Below are 24,007 nucleotides of genomic sequence, written 5' to 3' on the forward strand. Positions count from 1 at the left end.
ACCTGCAGAGATGGGGAAAATATCAAGATATCATCAAGATACACGAAGACAACGCGATTAACCATGTCTCTCAACACGTCATTAACCAGGGCCTGGAAGACAGCTGGGGCATTGGTCAGACCGAATGGTAGGACCCAGTACTCAAAGTTTCCCGTGGGTGTGTTGAAAGCTGTCTTCCACTCATCCCCCTCACATATGCGAATAAGGTGATAGGCATTCCAAAGGTCTAGCTTGGTGAAGACCTTGGCTCCCTGCAATGATGTCAAACCTTTTTTTGGTGGTGGTATAAGTAGCATTCCACTTTTGTTGTACTCGGTTTTCGCTCTCTGCAGCTGAATTTATGCAGAACATGAAAAACGAGAAAGTACTACAATAAGAACTGGAACCGTAAGCTGAGACAGCCTCAACACTACTGGAAAACGAGTTCTCTGAAAAGTTGACTTCCTGGACTCAATAGCAATATAAGGAACATCTCCTGTATCAAAAGTTTCAGAGCTACAGGAAGCAGGAAAGTGCAGTCTCTTGCATGCTGGAGTTAGTTTCATCAGTTTGTAGAAACATTTATTTCAGGGCATTCTTGTCAAAATGTCTTTAATGTTCCTCCAATTGTTGGAAATATGTAGGCAACCAGTAAATGAACTATTCCCTGAAAGATTACAATTTTAAGTGCTTGAACCTTTGGGGAAAGCTTGCTGGCCATAACGCCAACATCACCAGACTCATCCTCAGCACCATCGTGTTGCGAATCACAAAAAGGCCCAGAGTGGTCTCAGAAATTCCTCTTTCTGTTTTTCAGGGTTGCAGTCCTAAGGCCAAAGTAAGTAAATAATTATTAAATAATTTAATAATAAATAAATGAATAAATAAATAAATATATAATGAACACATTTTCAGTGTCACTGAAATATTTGCAACATACAGGCTGGCATTGTAAGTTAGGTCCTTAAAAAAGGGCAAACATATACAAACCTGGAATTATTTGATGACTGTCGTCATGTCCCCGTTGAGGATGACACAATCTCATTTGATGTGTATGCCACCACACTGAAAATTTGACACAAAATTAAACAATCAGAAATTGCACTATAATAAAAACTTATTATAGTTTGATATTTTTTATTGCTTCTTAAGAAATTAGATGCAAAAAAAAAAAAAAAAAAAAAAATATATATATATATATATATATATATATATATATATATATATATATATATATAAAACAACACTGTAATTGAGTGACTGCCCCAAATTGAAGACAATGTGGAATGATGTCACAATGATGAGGTCTCTGAAATAGTAAAGATGACATATAACTTCAGTTTTGTAATGGAAACTCTCCCAGCAAAATCCCCAGTGTTAATTTAACACTCTGAGTGTAGACACACATAAACACTGAAGCAGTGTTAAAAGTAACACTAAAGCAGAGTTGAAGGTAATGAAATAATTAAGAAGTTAATTGAGTTATGATTGATCACTATTAAAGACACCTGATGTTAAGCAGAATCACCAACTGAGAAAAATCACAATTTGTGTATCACCATTATAGTGGTCAGTGTTTGCTTTAGTTGGGATCTTGACCCTTCAGTTATTAACTTTAGATTTTGTGTGGCTGTGGTAACTGAGTTATATCATACAGACAGACCAGAGCCAATGCATTCTTATGGATTTGATTGTGGTTTGGGCTAATTGTCATGGAGTGACCTGAATGCCTGAGTTCAGGTTTCTTTATTGTGTACATAAATTAGGTGGATGAAGTGATCCAGCATTTTTGCCATAATATGACATGTTTTTGAAAGTTAGCTCTACATAAAGAAAGAGTTCTTTAGTTTAGACACACAGAAATCAGGAATCAGCGCGATCATCACAACAATGGTGACCATCAATAAAGCATGTTGTAGCCAATAAAAACTCATCCATGGCTCCCATCATGCATTGCAGCATGAATAAATTATGAGCTGAACGGTCTTTTAGTGCCAACGTTACACTGTAAAAAGTGATTCTCTATATTTATTCAATAAAATTGGGAGAAAAAATTACAAGCAATATTATTAATTAAATGTAACACATTTTAATTAAGTAGAATTAACCATTCAACATGAGTAGAATAACATGAAAAAAATAAGTAAAATTTACACAAAAAATATTGATTTCATTGGACAAAAAAAAAAAAAAAAACACTATTCTAAAGAATACTATGTTATGCATGCCAGGCCAGTAGTTGGCGATCATGAAACACCCTTCGATAACAATATATGCATGCAAATGACATCAGCCTTTTTACAAATTCACATTTGTGTTGCTTACATAGATATGATAAAGGAAGCATGTTCAAAAGGAAGTAAGGCCCCCAAAACAGAATTATTGAAGACACCTAAAGTTCACGAACAGAAATCACTGAAGGAAAAATAATGTGTGGCATGAATAAATTATGAGCAACAATTCTATAGTAGCTTGTTTTGTGATTCTTACAGTTCGTCTGAATATGCTGTTTGTCACCATTCTTGAGATTCAGACGCTGGTTCTTGATGTCACTGTCTGCCAAAAGAAAGTTCCACTCTCAATCAGAATTCTTAAACTCTAGATTACACTGAAAAATCTGTACCTTTTATTGTTAAATCACAGCGCTGCTATAATGAATGTTGATGTAACTCAGATATTCAGGTAAAACAAAGATTATGTAAAAGCATAACCAACACCACCTGATCATCTTTTTTCTTAGCTTGGTTAGCTGTTATAAATGAGTTACAACAGCAATGCAAAAAGTAGTGTTAAAACAATAAGGGTCAAGAGCACAACTAAAGCAAACACTGACCACTATAATGGTAACCAATAATTTACCCTTTGATTCTGTTTGTGAACTTTAGGTGTCTTCAATAACTCTGTTTTGGGGGCCTTATGACACAGCCTTTTGAACATGATGCCTGTATCATATTTATGTAAGCAACAAAAATGTGAATTTGTAAAAATCTGCATGCATATAATGTTTTCAAAGGGTGTTTCATGATCGCCAACTACTGGCCTGGCATGCATAACATAGTATTCTTTAGCATGCTGTTTGTTTGTTTTTTGTCCAATTAAATCAATATTTTTTGTGTAGCATTTACTTAATTTTTTTCATGTTATTCTGCTCATTTTGAATGATTATTTCTACTTAATTAAAAAGTGTTACATTTAATTAATAATATTGCTTGTAATTTTTTGACAATTTTATTGAATAAATATAGAGAATCACTTTTTACAGTGTATCTACCGAATTGAAGGACCAGCGAAGATGGATGACAATCAGACTGTGAGTATCAAATGTGAGTAAATTCTTATTTGTTTAACATTGAAAACAATTGTGATGCATTTCACTGGAAAGTTAACAGTGTACTTGATTTGCTAAATAGTCTTGAATGCATATAGCCATCATATATTAGACTCTTATTTGTTTTAGGATTCTGTTGCATGACTGGTAAGTTTGTGTTAACTCAGTGACAATACAATAAACTGTAGCACTTTTGTGAAAACTTGTTAATTACTCATTGTTTTACAATTTTAATTATGTTAAAATAATATTTATGGTTTAACTGTCACATGTTCACAGTCAGCCTGTTTAACATTACCCCACAATACATGTTAAGAGTATGTCTCTTCTTTTTGACATGGTTTAATAATATTGATAGAGACGTGCATTTTAATAGTCAAACATTACAGAGAAGCCATCATAATAATTGACTGTTAAAATACCATGTTAGTTTATGTCATGTTTTGGCTATGTTCCTATAGCCTGTACAGCCTAATGACTCACTGTTTGTCTATATGTTTTAAATTATTTGTAAAATAAAATAAAAAAAGTATTTGAAATGCATGCTGGGTACAAACAAAACTCATCCATGACTCCCAGCATGCATTGTGTCATTAATGAATGATGCCCCTGAATTGTGATGTCCACTCATTTTCTTGCATTCTTACTACGTGCTTGTACTTTTGCTTTTGTCTTAAAGGGTTGGTTCACCCAGATAGCAAATTTATGTAATTAATAACTTACCCTCATGTTGTTTCAAACCCGTAAAACCTCCGTTTATCTTTGGAACACAGTTTAAGATATTTTAGATTTAGTACGAGAGCTCTCAGTCCCTCCATTGAAGCTGTGTGTACAGTATACTGTCCATGTCCAGAAAGGTAAGAAAAGCATAATCAAAGTAGTCCATGTGGAATCAGAGGGTTGGTTAGAATTTTTGAAGCATCGGAAATACATTTTGGTCCAAAAATAGCAAAAACGACTTTATTCAGCATTGTCTTCTCTTCCGTGTCTGTTGCGAGAGAGAGTTCAAAACAAAGCAGCTGGATATCCGGTTCGCGAACGAATCATTCAGTTCACCAAATCGAACTGAATCGTTTTAAACGGTTCGCATCTCTAATATGCATTAATCCACAAATGACTTAAGCTGTTAACTTTTTTAATGTGGCTGACACTCCCTCTGAGTTCAAACAAACCAATATCCCTGAGTAATGCATGCACTCAAACAGTACACTGACTGAACTGCTGTGAAGAGAGAACTGAAGATGAACACTGAGCCGAGTCAGATAATGAACAATAGACTGACTCGTTCACGAGTGTAGAACCGGTTGCATCGGTTTTCGGATCACCAGTAGTTCTTTTGGACAGTTCGATTCAATAAACCAGTTGAAGAAAACGGTTCACCGGTTCTTCGCTCGACGTGATGGTGTCATTTGCGATGATTGCCCTTGATTCAAGCCTTTGGTTTACCCGTGAACATAACACTAGCACAGAATCAGTTCAGAATCAATCACTAAAAGAATCAGTTCAGTTCAGACGCCCTGTGTGTCAGTCTGCTTCACGCTGAATCCCACATGTGTAGTATCATCAACTCCTCGGTTCACGAATTGGACGCATCTGACAGAAACGGTTCTTGACTCATGAATGAGTCAATGTTTTGTTCGTTATCTGGCTCGGCTCGGTGTTCATCTTCAGTTCTCTCTTCACAGCAGTTCAGTCAATGTACTGTTTGAGTACATGAATTACTCTGGGATATTGGTTCGTTTGAACTCAGAGGGAGTGTCAGCCACATTAAAAAATGTAACAGCTTAAGTCATTTGTGGATTAATGCGTATTAGAGATGCAAACTGTTTAAAACGATTCAGTTCGATTTGGTGAACTGAATGATTCGTTCGCGAACCGGATATCCAGACTGCTTTGATTTGAACTCTCTCTTACAACAGACACGGAAGAGAAGATAATGCTGAATGAAGTTGTCGTTTTTGCTATTTTTGGACCAAAATGTATTTTCGATGCTTCAAAAAATTCTAACTGACCCTCTGATGTCACATGGACTCCTTTGATGATGTTTTTCTTACCTTTCTTGACATGGACAGTATACCGTACACACTGCTTCAATGGAGGGACTGACAGCTCTCGGACTAAATCTAAAATATCTTAAACTGTGTTCCAAAGATAAACAGAGGTTTTACTGGTTTGAAACATCATGAGGGTAAGTTATTAATTACATAAATTTGCTATCTGGGTGAACTAACCCTTTAAGTTTCAGTAGCATGTTTTGTGATGTGATGTTACTTATGTTTATTTATTTTGTGGATTGTCACCATTGATTCATACACTGATTCTTGATCTGTCTTTCTAAATAACCACTAAGCTTCTTTTATGAGTGATATTATCTTAACAGTCTTTCATAACTTATGGCTAAGCAGCGTTCCCTCTTTTGCTTTTGTATCAATATTCAATAAGAAAAGTGACACAAGGTTTGATCAAAAATAAGAAAAAGTTTGTTATAATCAATCTATAAACATCAATACCAGATTTCTTTTTTTTCTGTTTTTTTTTTCACTACCATGATGGAGATCAGTGTTTACTTTGGTTGAGCTCTTGAACAGAGATTTTTTTTTTTGCCAGCTCTAACAATGTGATTTTGGAGCTTTTTATAGCTGGCAAAAAAAAAAAAAATCTCTGTTCAAGAGCTCAACCAAAGTAAACACTGATCTCCATAATGGTAGTGAAAAAAAACACCTATGTAGTGTATCAGACCCGAACCAGACAAATTAGAGATTCGAGCATGGTTGATACATGAGACGAACTCCACAGAAAGGCTGTTGTAAATCAACTCCTAGCACCACAGTCTGAAGCAAGATAACCAACCCTTTCACAGAACAGCTTACAAAAAAATAACATAATTAGATCAATTATTGAGAATTTAATTTCTGAAAAGAAATTTGGGGCAAGTAATCAAGTCAAAATTGGGGCAAGTAATCAAGATTGATGTCCAAGAGATGCACAGCCTGACCATCAAATGTAAACCCATGATAGTAATCATGATCAAAAGATTGTTGCATTGACTTCCCCCACCTAGAAGACAAGGACCAGACTGAAATTCCTAAGGGTACCTTTTAACCTCTGGTCTACACTGAATGTCCTTATGCCAGAGAATGGCACAGAAACTGTCTTTTATAGATGTAGATGTACCACAATGAACTCAAAAATACTTTTAAATGAATATCAGTCCATTGCTTAACCCTCTGGACTCATTTTCTCCTGATAGCCCAGAAAAGAGTTTAAATGACACTTTCAGTTTTGATCGTACAGATAAGAGCAATACATCAATCGAATATGTAAAGGGTTTACTTTTATTTCTATACAGACATAATAACAACAAAACTTTGTGCATTTATAAAATAAAGATAACAAACAAGGTTTGCTGTCTGCAGCCTTGGTCTGTGGTGATCTTCATTTAGAAACGCGTCATTAAAATGAACGGTAACTCAGTGAATACTCAATGAAGATACATGAGAGGTATATCTATAGAAAGCTTGACATGTCTAAACAAGTGCTACCGAAAACAAATATTCTATGATAAAGTAATCTTTCACGTCTCCCTTCATTATCTCTAATAAGATCATGCCCACGCGCTGAGCGCGTTATTAGGGCCCGAGCACCGATGGTGTGAGGACCCTCTTGGAATTGCTCCGTTTATTATTATTAGGGCCCGAGCACCGATGGTGTGAGGACCCTCTTGGAATTGCTCCGTTTATTATTATTATTATTATTATTATTCTTCTTCTCTAAGATGAATCGCATTTTTGAGGGCCTAAACATGCTCGAAAAGTCATGAAACTTTGCACACACCTCAGAACTGGCGAAAATTTACGTCTGATATGGGTTTCAGAAGTGGGTGTGGCAAAATGGCTCAACAGCGCCACCTATACACGTTCAACGGTGTGCGCCTCGAGCTACGTTTCATGTACATGTATGAAAATCGGTATACACATGTAACTCTCCAATACCTACAAAAAAGTCTCTTGGAGCAAAATCCGAAACCCAACAGGAAGTCGGTTATTTCTAATATTATGAGCAAATTTTGTGTCATTTTTGTCATTTCCATGCGTTGTATTTTAACGAACTCCTCCTAGAGATTAATTCAGATCAACACCAAATTTGGTATGCCTAATCTGAAGGCCTTTGCGATGTTAAATTGCGAAGCTTTTGAGTTTTCGTTGAAGGGCCTGTGTGTGGCGGCCTGGCGAATTTCGATGATTCGCCATGAAACAGGAAGTTACTATAACTCAGACATACAATGACCAATCTGCCCCAAACTTCACATGTTTGATGAGACTCCTGTCCTGAACAGTTTGACATGACCATATTCGGTTATAGTCATAGCGCCACCTATTGGCAACAGGAAGTGACATATTTTACGCTCCGACAAACTACTCCTAGAAATTTTTGACATCAATGTCTTTTTTGTCGTCAGTCTAATCTAAAGGCCTGTACGATGTTAAATTGAGAAGATCTTGAGTTTTCGTTTAAGGGCGTGTCCATGGCGCCATGTCAAAGTTCGATGTCTCGCCATGGGAGTAGAAGTTGTTGTAACTCAGTCATAAAATATCAGATCTTGCCCAAACTTCAAATGTTTGATAAGAGTACTGACCTGAACACATCTGGAGGCTAATATTCCATTGGGTGTGGCAAAATGGCTCGATAGCGCCACCTATACATTTTCAATGGAGTGCGCCTCGAGCTACATGTCATATACATGTACGAAAATCGGTAAACATATGTAACACACCAATAGCTACAAAAAAGTCTCTTGGTACGAAACCCGAATCCCAACAGGAAGTCGGTTATTTTTAATTTTCCCTGCAAAATTGGTGTTGTTTTTGTCATTTTCAGGGGTTGTATTTTAACGAACTCCTCCTAGAGATTTATTCAGATCAACACCAAACTTGGTCAGTGTAATCTAAAGCCCTTTGCCATGTTAAATTGCGAAGGAATTGAGGTTTCGTTAAAGGGCGTGTCCATGGCGACCTGACAAATTTCGATGATTCGCCATGAAAAATGATGGTGCTATAACTCACACATACAATGTCCAATCCGCCCCAAACTTCACATTTTTGATAAGACTCTACACCTGAACAGATCTACATGCCAATATTCAGTTATAGTCATAGCGCCACCTATTGGCAACTGGAAGTGACATATTTTACACTGTGACAAACTACTCCTAGAAATTTTATGACATCAATGTCTTTTTTGTGGTCAGTCTAATCTAAAGACCTGTGTGATGTTTAGTTGTGAAGATCTTGAGTTTTTGTTAAAAGGCATGTCCATGTCGCCATGACGAAGTTCGATGTCTCGCCATGGGAATAAAAGATGTTATAACTCAGGCATAAAATGTCCGATCTTGCCCAAACTTCACATGTGTGATAAGGGTCCTGGCTTGAACACATCTGAAGGCCAATATTCCATTATAACGATAGCGCCACCTGCTGGCAACAGGAAGATTGGCACACATATGGAATAAAGTTTGATATATTGCAGTTATGTTTATGAGTTTAAATGCATATTTCTCAACGTTCACCTTTTTACTAAAGCCACACGATGGCGGTGAGCCCGGGTGCGAGGGCCCGTTCATCGCTGCTTGCAGCTTTAATTAGGGCCCGAGCACCGAAGGTGTGAGGACCCTATTGTATCTGCTTCGTTTATTATTATTATTATTATTATTATTATTACGGTGCCAAATGAATCGCCTTTTTGAAGGCCTAAACATACTCAAAAAGTCAGGAAAATTTGCACACACCTCCGAACTGGCGAAAATTTACGTCTGATATGGGTTTCAGAAGTGGGCGTGGCAAAATGGCTCGATAGCGCCACCTATACACGTTCAGCGGTGTGCGCCTCGAGCTACGTTCCACGCACATGTATGAAAATCGGTACACACATGTAACACACCAAGACCTACAAAAAAGACTCTTGGAGCAAAATTCTAAACCCAACAGGAAGTCAGATATTTTTTATTTTATGAGCAAATTTTTTGTCATTTTTGCCATTTCCATGCATTGTATTTTAACGAACTCCTCCTAGAGATTTATTCAGATCAACACCAAATTTGGTATGCCTAATCTAAAGGGCTTTGCGATGTTAAATTGCGAAGATCTTGAGTTTTCGTTCAAGTTCGTGTCCGTGGCGGCCTGGCGAATTTCGATGATTCGCCATGAAAAATGAAGTTGCTATAACTCAGACATACAATGTCCAATCTGCCCCAAACTTCACATGTTTGATGAGACTCTGACCCTGAACATATTGACATGCCCATATTCAGTTAAAGTCATAGCGCCTCCTATTGGCAACAGGAAGTGGCATATTTTACACTGCGACAAACTACTCCTAGAAATTTTACAACATCAATGTCTTTTTTGTGGTCAGTCTAATATAAAGGCCTGTGCGATGTTAAATTGTGAAGATCTTGAGTTTTGGTTAAAAGGAGTGTCCATGGCGCCGTGACGAAGTTCGATGTCTCGCCATGGGAATAAAAGATGTTATAACTCAGGCATAAAATGTCCGATCTTCCCCAAACTGCACATGTGTGATAAGAGTCCTGGCCTGAACACATCTGAAGGCCAAAATTCCATCAGGTGTGGCAAAATGGCTCGATAGCGCCACCTATACACTTTCAACAGAGTGCGCCTCGAGCTATGTTTCACGTACATGTACAAAAATCGGTATACACATGTAACACACCAATACCTACAAAAAAGTCTCTTGGTACGAAATCCGAATCCCAACAGGAAGTCGGATATTTAGAATTGTCTCTGCAAAATTGGCGTTGTTTTTGCCATTTTCAGGGGTTGTACTTTAACGAACTCCTCCTAGAGATTTATTCAGATCAACACCAAACCTGGTCAGTGTAATCTTAAGACCTTTGCGATGTTAAATTGCGAAGATCTTTAGATTTCGTTAAAGGGCGTGTCCATGGCGGCCTGACAAATTTCGATGTTTCTCCATGAAAAAGGAATTTGCTGTAACTCAGACATACAATGTCCAATCTGCCCCAAACTTCACATGTTAGATAAAACTTCTGCCCTTAACAGATCTGCATGCCCACATTCAGTTATAGTCATAGCGCCACCTATTGGCAACAGGAAGTGACATGTTTTACGCTGCGACAAACTACTCCTATAATTTTTTTGAGATTAACATATATTTTGTGGTCAGTCTAATCTAAAGGCCTGTGCAATGTTAACTTTTGGAGATCTTGAGTTTTTGTTAAAGGGCGTTTCCATGGCGCCATGACAAAATTTGATGTCTTGCCACAGCAAGAGAAGTTGTTGTAACTCAAGCATAAAATGTTCAATCTTCCCCAAACTTCACATGTTTGATAAGAGTCCTGGCCTGAACACATCTGAAGGCCAATATTCCATTATAATGATAGCGCCACCTGCTGGCAACGGTAAGATTGGCACATATATGGGATATACTTCAATATATTCCACTTATATTTAGGACATTAAATGCATATTTCTCAATGTTCACCTTTTTACTAAAGCCACACGATGGCGGTGAGCCCGGGTGCGAGGGCCCGTTCATCGCTGCTTGCAGCTTTAATTAGGGCCCGAGCACCGATGGTGTGAGGACCCTCTTGGAATTGCTCCGTTTATTATTATTATTATTATTATTATTATTATTATTATTATTATTATTATTATTCTCCAAAATGAATCGCATTTTTGAGGGCCTAAACATGCTCGAAAAGTCACGAAACTTTGCACACACCTCAGAACTGGCGAAAATTTACGTCTGATATGGGTTTCAGAAGTGGGTGTGGCAAAATGGCTCAACAGCGCCACCTATACACGTTCAACGGTGTGCGCCTCGAGCTACGTTTCATGTACATGTATGAAAATCGGTATACACATGTAACTCTCCAATACCTACAAAAAAGTCTCTTGGAGCAAAATCCGAAACCCAACAGGAAATCGGTTATTACTAATATTATGAGCAAATTTTGTGTCATTTTTGTCATTTCCATGCGTTGTATTTTAACGAACTCCTCCTAGAGATTCATTCAGATCAACACCAAATTTGGTATGCCTAATCTGAAGGCCTTTGCGATGTTAAATTGCGAAGCTTTTGAGTTTTCGTTAATGGGCGTGTCCGTGGCGGCCTGGCGAATTTCGATGATTCGCCATGAAACAGGAAGTTGCTATAACTCAGACATACAATGACCAATCTGCCCCAAACTTCACATGTTTGATGAGACTCCTGACCTGAACAGATTGACATGCCCATATTCAGTTATAGTCATAGCGCCACCTATTGGCAACAGGAAGTGACATATTTTACACTGCGATGAACTACTCCTAGAAATTTTATGACATCAATGTATTTTTTGTGGTCAGTCTAATCTAAAGCCCTGTGCGATGTTAAGTTGTGAAGATCTTGAGTTTTCGTTAAAAGGCGTGTCCATGGCGCCGTCACGAAGTTCGATGTCTCGCCATGGGAATAAAAGATGTTATAACTCAGGCATAAAATGTCCGATCTTCCCCAAACTTCACATGTGTGATAAGAATCCTGGCCTGAACACATCTGAAGGCCAAAATTCCATCAGGTGTGGCAAAATGGCTCGATAGCGCCACCTATACACTTTCAACAGAGTGCGCCTCGAGCTATGTTTCACGTACATGTACAAAAATCGGTATACACATGTAACACACCAATACCTACAAAAAAGTCTCTTGGTACGAAATCCGAATCCCAACAGGAAGTCGGTTATTTAGAATTTTCTCTGCAATATTGGCGTTGTTTTTGCCATTTTCAGGGGTTGTACTTTAACGAACTCCTCCTAGAGATTTATTCAGATCAACACCAAACCTGGTCAGTGTAATCTTAAGCCCTTTGCAATGTTAAATTGCGAAGATCTTTAGATTTCGTTAAAGGGCGTGTCCATGGTGGCCTGACAAATTTCGATGTTTCGCCATGAAAAAGGAAGTTGCTGTAACTCAGACATACAATGTCCAATCTGCCCCAAACTTCACATGTTAGATAAAACTTCTGCCCTTAACAGATCTACATGCCCACATTCAGTTATAGTCATAGCGCCACCTATTGGCAACAGGAAGTGACATGTTTTACGCTGCGACAAACTACTCCTATAATTTTTTTGAGATTAACATATATTTTGTGGTCAGTCTAATCTAAAGGCCTGTGCAATGTTAACTTTTGGAGATCCTGAGTTTTTGTTAAAGGGCGTTTCCATGGCGCCATGACAAAATTTGATGTCTTGCCACAGCAAGAGAAGTTGTTGTAACTCAAGCATAAAATGTTCAATCTTCCCCAAACTTCACATGTTCGATAAGAGTCCTGGCCTGAACACATCTGAAGGCCAATATTCCATTATAATGATAGCGCCACCTGCTGGCAACGGTAAGATTTGCACATATATGGGATATACTTTGATATATTCCACTTATATTTAGGACATTAAATGCATATTTCTCAACCTTCACCTTTTTACTAAAGCAACACGATGGCGGTGAGCCCGGGTGCGAGGGCCCGTTCATCGCTGCTTGCAGCTTTAATTATTATTATTATTATTATTATTATTATTATTATCATTATTATTCTTCTTCTCCAAAATGAATCGCATTTTTGAGGGCCTAAACATGCTCGAAAAGTCATGAAACTTTGCACACACCTCAGAACTGGCGAAAATTTACGTCTGATATGGGTTTCAGAAGTGGGTGTGGCAAAATGGCTCAACAGCGCCACCTATACACGTTCAACGGTGTGCGCCTCGAGCTACGTTTCATGTACATGTATGAAAATCGGTATACACATGTAACTCTCCAATACCTACAAAAAAGTCTCTTGGAGCAAAATCCGAAACCCAACAGGAAGTCGGTTATTACTAATATTATGAGCAAATTTTGTGTCATTTTTGTCATTTCCATGCGTTGTATTTTAACGAACTCCTCCTAGAGATTCATTCAGATCAACACCAAATTTGCTATGCCTAATCTGAAGGCCTTTGCGATGTTAAATTGCGAAGCTTTTGAGTTTTCGTTAATGGGCGTGTCCGTGGTGGCCTGGCGAATTTCGATGATTCGCCATGAAACAGGAAGTTGCTATAACTCAGACATACAATGACCAATCTGCCCCAAACTTCACATGTTTGATGAGACTCCTGACCTGAACAGATTGACATGCCCATATTCAGTTATAGTCATAGCGCCACCTATTGGCAACAGGAAGTGACATATTTTACACTGCGATGAACTACTCCTAGAAATTTTATGACATCAATGTATTTTTTGTGGTCAGTCTAATCTAAAGGCCTGTGCGATGTTAAGTTGTGAAGATCTTGAGTTTTCGTTAAAAGGCGTGTCCATGGCGCTGTCACGAAGTTCGATGTCTCGCCATGGGAATAAAAGATGTTATAACTCAGGCATAAAATGTCCGATCTTCCCCAAACTTCACATGTGTGATAAGAGTCCTGGCCTGAACACATCTGAAGGCCAAAATTCCATCAGGTGTGGCAAAATGGCTCGATAGGGCCACCTATACACTTTCAACAGAGTGCGCCTCGAGCTATGTTTCACGTACATGTACAAAAATCGGTATACACATGTAACACACCAATACCTACAAAAAAGTCTCTTGGTACGAAATCCGAATCTCAACAGGAAGTCGGTTATTTAGAATTTTCTCTGCAAAACTGGCGTTGTTTTTGCCATTTTCAGGGGTTGTACTTTAACGAACTCCTCCTAGAGATTTATTCAGATCAACACCAAACCTGGTCAGTGTAATCTTAAGCCCTTTGCGATGTTAAATTGCGAAGATCTTTAGATTTCGTTAAAGGGCGTGTCCATGGTGGCCTGACAAATTTCGATGTTTCGCCATGAAAAAGGAAGTTGCTGTAACTCAGACATACAATGTCCAATCTGCCCCAAACTTCACATGTTAGATAAAACTTCTGCCCTTAACAGTTTTACATGCCCACATTCAGTTATAGTCATAGCGCCACCTATTGGCAACAGGAAGTGACATGTTTTACGCTGCGACAAACTACTCCTATTATTTTTTTGAGATTAACATATATTTTGTGGTCAGTCTAATCTAAATGCCTGTGCAATGTTAACTTTTGGAGATCTTGAGTTTTTGTTAAAGGGCGTTTCCATGGCGCCATGACAAAATTTGATGTCTTGCCACAGCAAGAGAAGTTGTTGTAACTCAAGTATAAAATGTTCAGTCTTCCCCAAACTTCACGTTTGATAAGAGTCCTGGCCTGAACACATCTGAAGGCCAATATTCCATTATAATGATAGCGCCACCTGCTGGCAACGGTAAGATTGGCACATATATGGGATATACTTTGATATATTCCACTTATATTTAGGACATTAAATGCATATTTCTCAACGTTCACCTTTTTACTAAAGCCACACGATGGCGGTGAGCCCGGGTGCGAGGGCCCGTTCATCGCTGCTTGCAGCTTTAATTAGGGCCCGAGCACCGATGGTGTGAGGACCCTCTTGGAATTGCTCCGTTTATTATTATTATTATTATTATTATTATTATTATTATTATTATTATTATTCTCCAAAATGAATCGCATTTTTGAGGGCCTAAACATGCTCGAAAAGTCATGAAACTTTGCACACACCTCAGAACTGGCGAAAATTTACGTCTGATATGGGTTTCAGAAGTGGGTGTGGCAAAATGGCTCAACAGCGCCACCTATACACGTTCAACGGTGTGCGCCTCGAGCTACGTTTCATGTACATGTATGAAAATCGGTATACACATGTAACTCTCCAATACCTACAAAAAAGTCTCTTGGAGCAAAATCCGAAACCCAAAAGAAAGTCGGTTATTACTAATATTATGAGCAAATTTTGTGTCATTTTTGTCATTTCCATGCGTTGTATTTTAACGAACTCCTCCTAGAGATTCATTCAGATCAACACCAAATTTGGTATGCCTAATCTGAAGGCCTTTGCGATGTTAAATTGCGAAGCTTTTGAGTTTTCGTTAATGGGCGTGTCCGTGGTGGCCAGGCAAATTTCGATGATTCGCCAAGAAACAGGAAGTTGCTATAACTCAGACATACAATGACCAATCTGCCCCAAACTTCACATGTTTGATGAGACTCCTGACCTGAACAGATTGACATGCCCATATTCAGTTATAGTCATAGCGCCACCTATTGGCAACAGGAAGTGACATATTTTACACTGCAATGAACTACTCCTAGAAATTTTATGAAATCAATGTATTTTTTGTGGTCAGTCTAATCTAAAGGCCTGTGCGATGTTAAGTTGTGAAGATCTTGAGTTTTCGTTAAAAGGCGTGTCCATGGCGCCGTCACGAAGTTCGATGTCTCGCCATGGGAATAAAATATGTTATAACTCAGGCATAAAATGTCCGATCTTCCCCAAACTGCACATGTGTGATAAGAGTCCTGGCCTGAACACATCTGAAGGCCAAAATTCCAACAGGTGTGGCAAAATGGCTCGATAGCGCCACCTATACACTTTCAACAGAGTGCGCCTCGAGCTATGTTTCACGTACATGTACAAAAATCGGTATACACATGTAACACACCAATACCTACAAAAAAGTCTCTTGGTACGAAATCCGAATCCCAACAGGAAGTCGGTTATTTAGAATTTTCTCTGCAAAATTGGCGTTGTTTTTGCCATTTTCAGGGGTTGTACTTTAACGAACTCCTCCTAGAGATTTATTCAGATCAACACCAAACCTGGTCAGTGTAATCTTAAGCCATTTGCGATGTTAAATTGCGAAGATCTTTAGATTTCGTTAAAGGGCGTGTCCATGGCGGCCTGACAAATTTCGATGTTTTGCCATGAAAAAGGAAGTTGCTGTAACTCAGACATACAATGTCCAATCTGCCCCAAACTTCACATGTTAGATAAAACTTCTGCCCTTAACAGATCTCCATGCCCACATTCAGTTATAGTCATAGCGCCACCTATTGGCAACAGGAAGTGACATGTTTTACGCTGCGACAAACTACTCCTATAATTTTTTTGAGATTAACATATATTTTGTGGTCAGTGTAATCTAAAGGCCTGTGCAATGTTAACTTTTGGAGATCTTGAGTTTTTGTTAAAGGGCGTTTCCATGGCGCCATGACAAAATTTGATGTCTTGCCACAGCAAGAGAAGTTGTTGTAACTCAAGCATAAAATGTTCAATCTTCCCCAAACTCCACATGTTTGATAAGAGTCCTGGCCTGAACACATCTGAAGGCCAATATTCCATTATAATGATAGCGCCACCTGCTGGCAACGGTAAGATTGGCACATATATGGGATATACTTTGATATATTCCACTTATATTTAGGACATTAAATGCATATTTCTCAACGTTCGCCTTTTTACTAAAGCCACACGATGGCGGTGAGCCCGGGTGCGAGGGCCCGTTCATCGCTGCTTGCAGCTTTAATTATTATTATTATTCTTCTTCTCTAAGATGAATCGCATTTTTGAGGGCCTAAACATGCTCGAAAAGTCATGAAACTTTGCACACACCTCAGAACTGGCGAAAATTGACGTCTGATATGGGTTTCAGAAGTGGGTGTGCCAAAATGGCTCAACAGCGCCACCTATACACGTTCAACGGTGTGCGCCTCGAGCTACGTTTCATGTACATGTATGAAAATCGGTATACACATGTAACTCTCCAATACCTACAAAAAAGTCTTTTGGAGCAAAATCCGAAACCCAACAGGAAGTCGGTTATTTCTAATATTATGAGCAAATTTTGTGTCATTTTTGTCATTTCCATGCGTTGTATTTTAACGAACTCCTCCTAGAGATTAATTCAGATCAACACCAAATTTGGTATGCCTAATCTAAAGGCCTTTGCGATGTTAAATTGCGAAGCTTTTGAGTTTTCGTTGAAGGGCCTGTGTGTGGCGGCCTGGCGAATTTCGATGATTCGCCATGAAACAGGAAGTTGCTATAACTCAGACATACAATGACCAATCTGCCCCAAACTTCACATGTTGGATGAGACTCCTGTCCTGAACAGTTTGACACGACCATATTCAGTTATAGTCATAGCGCCACCTATTGGCAACAGGAAGTGACATATTTTACGCTGCGACAAACTACTCCTAGAAATTTTTGACATCAATGTCTTTTTTGTCGTCAGTCTAATCTAAAGGCCTGTACGATGTTAAATTGAGAAGATCTTGAGTTTTCGTTAAAGGGCGTGTCCATGGCGCCATGTCAAAGTTCGATGTCTCGCCATGGGAGTAGAAGTTGCTGTAACTCAGTCATAAAATATCAGATCTTGCCCAAACTTCAAATGTTTGATAAGAGTACTGACCTGAACACATCTGGAGGCTAATATTCCATTGGGTGTGGCAAAATGGCTCGATAGCGCCACCTATACATTTTCAATGGAGTGCGCCTCGAGCTACATGTCATATACATGTACGAAAATCAGTAAACATATGTAACACACCAATAGCTACAAAAAAGTCTCTTGGTACGAAATCCGAATCCCAACAGGAAGTCGGTTATTTTTAATTTTCCCTGCAAAATTGGTGTTGTTTTTGTCATTTTCAGGGGTTGTATTTTAACGAACTCCTCCTAGAGATTTATTCAGATCAACACCAAACTTGGTCAGTGTAATCTAAAGCCCTTTGCCATTTTAAATTGCGAAGGAATTGAGGTTTCGTTAAAGGGCGTGTCCATGGCGGCCTGACAAATTTCGATGATTCGCCGTGAAAAATGATGGTGCTATAACTCACACATACAATGTCCAATCCGCCCCAAACTTCACATTTTTAAGACTCTTCACCTGAACAGATCTACATGCCAATATTCAGTTATAGTCATAGCGCCACCTATTGGCAACTGGAAGTGACATATTTTACACTGTGACAAACTACTCCTAGAAATTTTATGACATCAATGTCTTTTTTGTGGTCAGTCTAATCTAAAGACCTGTGTGATGTTTAGTTGTGAAGATCTTGAATTTTTGTTAAAAGGCATGTCCATGTCGCCATGACGAAGTTCGATGTCTCGCCATGGGAATAAAAGATGTTATAACTCAGGCATAAAATGTCCGATCTTGCCCAAACTTCACATGTGTGATAAGGGTCCTGGCTTGAACACATCTGAAGGCCAATATTCCATTATAACGATACCGCCACCTGCTGGCAACAGGAAGATTGGCACACATATGGAATAAACTTTGATATATTGCACTTATATTTATGAGTTTAAATGCATATTTCTCAATGTTAACCTTTTTACTAAAGCCACACGATGGCGGTGAGCCCGGGTGCGAGGGCCCGTTCATCGCTGCTTGCAGCTTTAATTGAGATTATAATGTTTCACGTGAAGCTTGCGGCTTGTATACACCCATACAACAGAAAACAAAGCATTTTTTTATTTTACTTTTTGCTTCACGATTAGAAGAATAAGACATAATTCACCCCAAGAAGATGTGATGAGGATTCCCTCAGGATTTGAATTTTGGATTTCCTCAGAAAAAATAATGAAGCACTTTATTCAGTAGAGATCATAAACCTGAGTAAGCCTCTTTTATTTATTTATATACTTGTATTAGGTTTCACATAATGTGTTAACATTTTCCTAGTTAGACTTTTTCCAAAGTATAATTCCTGACTAAATGTATAATCAAGTGAAACATTATGAAGTTTCAATAACAATACACACTATATCATTCAAAAGCTTGATGTAAATAATATAAATGTATCAAATAAATGTAAATGTAACAAACAATGCTGTTCTTTCAATTTATCAAAAAGAAAAACCTTGAAAAAATATTCTCAGCTCTTTTGCACATAAAAAAAAAAAATAATAATAATAATAATAACAAAAAGTGGGGGGGGGGGTTTGTAGAAAATCAGTGTGTGATGATGTGATGATGCTAAAAATTCAGCTTTGAAAGTCAGCTTTGATTGTTCCTAATAAACTGTTTAACTTCACTCACAAATGAATATTAAATTAGGTTGTGGGATAATTAAGTATATTCTAAATAAACCATAGACATAAAAATTTGGTCCAGATATTCTTTCTTGTAACTCTTCCCTCTCAGTCACACACCAGATTGAAAGGTTCATTATGCAGCTCATTATATGGGCCCTTTGTCTTCTCAGGTGTAAATCACAACATAATGTGCGATAGTTCACGCCCTCTCGCATAGACCCTTTCTACACAAAAAGTGTCTTAGAAAAAAGCCTTAACCCTTTAAACCCCACAACAAAATCCTCAGTTTTTAACACTTATAATGTGTGCACACTACAGAGTGTTAGAGGAACACTGAATCAGTGAAGTTAATGAGATAATTCTGTGATTAATTTATAATTGAGCATTCGTGATTAACAAGCAGAATCACTGAAGGAAAGAGAAACACAAGAACTACAACTGACTTCAGCCACAGCCGTAGATTAAATTAATTTTAAAGGGAATTTGGACAGAATCACTGTGGTATGGTTGATCACTGAGACAGCCTGCAATTCATTGAAAGAGCCGTATAGCATTAGCTCTGCAATGGCATTAATGTCCAATATATAGTGAAAACACTATTAATTAGCACAGTAACAAGATCGGCAGTTTAAGACATTAACTTGTAAGCACAAAACACAAGATTAGATAATTCACACTTCATTAGATAAATCTAAGACATATAAACTAATCTAACACATAAGCACACACACTCACACATTCACACAAGTTGCAGGAATGTAGAAAGTTAGGAAAGAATGAGTTTAAGAGAATGAAAATGTGAAATCCCAAGTTTACAGTAATACGTGAAATTGCATAGACATGAAAAACCATCAGTCACTTAATTAACCACTGCATTGAGTTCCTCAATAAGGTTACAATTATATTATTTATACCAGTACAGATCAGAGTCTGGAGGTAAGTTGCTTATGTTGCCTGTGTAAAAGGGGGTTCCCTTTGTTGTCATTGAAAAGGGGGTTTCCCGAGGTAGCTGATTGGCTGGACATAACTAAAAGCAAAAGCTAAAAGACAAATTTGATGGTGTCCTGAGTATTTAAACTGGCCTTTTGTCCACATCTCAAATTTTGTCTTGACCAATCAGATATTGTCTTTGCTCGGGGTATCAAATCATATGTTATCTTATCAATCAAGAGGTCCAAATTTCCCACTCTTTGAGCATATAATTTTGGACATGATTCATTTTAACAAGAATATGATACATTTGACAAATAACTGATGGTCAGAAATGTTTCAAGCAAGCAGATTCAAACACATACTTACTAAACATGAATGCTTAAGCTATTCAATGGTTAATATGAAGACATGATAGTCAAATGTGTGGGTTACATATAAATTAATATGGATTTAACCCTCTGATGTCTAAGGGTATTTTTAATGATTTAAGATGAAGGAAAAAACAGTATGGAATGTAATTTAACAGTAATAAACTGTAATTAATTGAAGGCAACAAACTGTAGAAAAACTATTATTTACTTTTGCTGTTAAGTCCAGGAAAAAACTGCAATATACTGTAAAATGTAAAAGTCAGATTTACCAAATGAAAAAAACTTTAATTTGACTAAAATATTTGTGAACAGCCATAGAAAAAAAAGTTATGCAAAGTCATACACTAATAAAGAGAGTAAATACTGAACTCAACTGTATTTATGTGTTTTTGCACAAGAGAGATGTTAGTTTAATGTAGTTTTGTGGTTCACCATTGTGCTGGAGAGTAGAGTAGAACCTGTGCGTCAGTCAATGATGAGCCAAAAACTGATATTTTGTTGCTTTATATAAAGTTGCTGATACAATAATGATCTCTGTGTTAAGTATTTTAGTTGCTGATACAATGATGATCTCTGTGTTAAGTATTTTAGCACATGCATGTGTGCTATAGCTAACAATAAACTATAGTGTTCTGAGTAAAATTCATGCTTTTAGTTATTTTACTATTACACATTAAGTGTTTGCATTTTTTTATTTTTTTATATTCCTTCTCAGTGGACTCAAATTAAAAAGGTTCACAGTACTAAAATCGTATGCATGCTAGTTTTTAAACTCAGACTGTTTGAAGTTAATTTCCATGGTAGAATTATGGTAAAACTGTCAGGGATCGGGCAGACCCAGTTCCAACCAATCACCAGCGCTCACTCTCTCCCGAATTCTAATCACCAGCAGCTGATCTCCATTATCCCTGCACTATAAAACATCTCCGGAAACCCCAATGCATTGTCAAGCGTCCAACAGGGATCAACCTCGTGAAACTTGTCTCCGATGCACCTCGTCTCCATGAAGTCTCCGGCTGAAAAGTATACTCACATTTTAGAAAGTGCCTTGATATCTCCTGAGTGCCTAAGTGATCCTTCGACTATCGAACTCCCACTGTAAGAGAAGAGACAAGTATTGGAATCTCGGATTGTGTGGCTTTGACGTCTTGATCTATAAGCATACTCACCTGGCTTTCATAGAAGCATACTCACCTGGCTTTCACAGAAGCAAACTCACCCGGCTGCCACGGACACAAACTCCAGCGACCCCGCACCAAGTTTGCACTCCCTTCCCCCTCACTATTCCTATATTGTAAATAAAGACTGTGTTGAATTGACTTACCTCTGCCTCCGATTACTAACCTGACAGAAGGCTTGACCAACACCGATGGATTCAACACCACCCGAGGACGGCACTTCAAACCCCGCTTCCACACTGGTGTACATCGTGAACACAATCACTCAATCAGCGCCCTTCTCAGGCAGGGAGGAGGACTGCAACGGATACTTATTACAATGCTCTCTCGCATTAGAACAACATGCACATCAGTAACACATGGATCGTTCAAAGATATCTTTCGTGATTCAGCAGTTATCCGCGGCTGCGCTGAGGTGGGCAGAAGCACTCTGGTTCCAAGAAACCGCTGTCACTTCTTCATTCCAGAGTTTTATTAATCATTTTAAAGAGGTGTTTGTCCGTTCAGTGGGTGATTCCTCCGTAAGTGAACGATTATGGGGTTTAGATGGATGACCATAAAACCATAAAACCAAAGCTATCACTTCCTGGCCTACACCCATGTCTGTCAAGGAACTCCAGAGATTCATAGGCTTTGCAAACTTCAACAGACGTTCATTGTTCGCTACAGCACCATCAATTCTCCATTAAAATCTCTACTAAAAGGCAAACCCAAAACACTCCAGTGGACCCCGGAAGCAGAACAGGCCTTCCAAGCGTTAAAAACCGCCTTCACAAGAGCTCCCTTGCTACAACACCCAGACCCAGAAAAAAAATTCATTGTCGAAGTGGATGCATCCACCACGGGGGTAGGAGCCATCTTATCCCAGTACTCTGAGCAAGCTCGGAAACCATTGCCCTGTGTGTTCTTTTCTAGAAAGTTATCCGCTGCAGAAAGAAACTACGATATCCGCAACTGTGAATTACTGGCGGTTAAACTGGCCCTGGAGGAATGGAGGCACTGGTTAGAGTGAGCCCAGCTGCCTTTACTTGTACTCACATATCACAAGAACTTACAGCATCTCAAGGAAGCCAAAAGACTTAACCCTCGTCAGGCCAGGTGGGCACTATTTTTTCACACTTTTCCATTTCCTCATATCCTATCGTCCGGGATCAAGAAACACAAGAGCTGACACCCTATCCCGACTACATGGCTTAGAGGAAGTCCAGGAGGAAGTGGAGCCCATCCTGCCCACCAATCTATTTGTAAATCCAATTAAATGGGATCTTGACGAAGTACTCCGTGAACAAGCCCAGAACCAGTCAGCTCCACCAATGTGTCCCGTAGGTAAAATCTATGTGTCGGAATATTAGAGTTCCTCTCATTTCGGACGCTCATTCCTCTGTCGGAACCGGTCACCCAGGATTAAATAAAACACTGTCAGCTCTTCAGAGAAAATACTGGTGGCCACGGATGCGGGAGGATATCCTGGAATTCATTAACGGGTGCGCGATGACCAAGGTACCTCGACAACTACCTACTGGAAAGCTCCTACCCTTACCCATTCCTCAACGCCCTTGGTCCCATATTGGTGTGGATTTTGTTACAGACCTCGCAGCATCTGAAGGTAACACCTGTTACCCATTGATAGATTCTCCAAGGCTTGCAAGCTCATCCCATTAAAAGGTCTCCCCGCAGCTTTTGAAACTGCCAAATTATTATTCAACTATGTATTCTGTAACTTTGGTATTCCTGAGGACATTGTTTCTGATAAGGGACCTCAATTTATATCAAGGGTCTGGATACTCACCTGGCTTTCATAGAAGCATACTCACCTGGCTTTCACAGAAGCAAACTCACCCGGCTGCCATGGACACGAACTCCAGAGACCCTGCACCAAGTCATTATTCCCATATTGTAAATAAAGACTGTGTTGAATCCACTTACCTCTGCCTCCGATTACTAACCTGACAAAAACTTTTTTTTTTTTTAATTAACAGTTAAGGGATGTAAATTAACAGTACCTTTCTGGAACCCCTGCTGCCATTAAATTACTGTTATTTAACAGCAATTTTTTACAGTGTGCAGTGACACAAAGCTTTTCAAAGCATCAAATCAGCGGAACTTTTGAAACTTTTTGCAACAGTTATGATGTTATGTCAGTTAGGAACCTGTGATTTGAAACAACATATTTTTAAAGGTGTCAAATCTTCAGTGCTTTGAAAGTAGCCATAACTACAATATATAGTAAAATAAGCTTTCAAT

This window comes from Carassius gibelio, chromosome B15, assembly GCF_023724105.1.
Source record: "Carassius gibelio isolate Cgi1373 ecotype wild population from Czech Republic chromosome B15, carGib1.2-hapl.c, whole genome shotgun sequence".
Classification (NCBI taxonomy): domain Eukaryota; kingdom Metazoa; phylum Chordata; class Actinopteri; order Cypriniformes; family Cyprinidae; genus Carassius; species Carassius gibelio.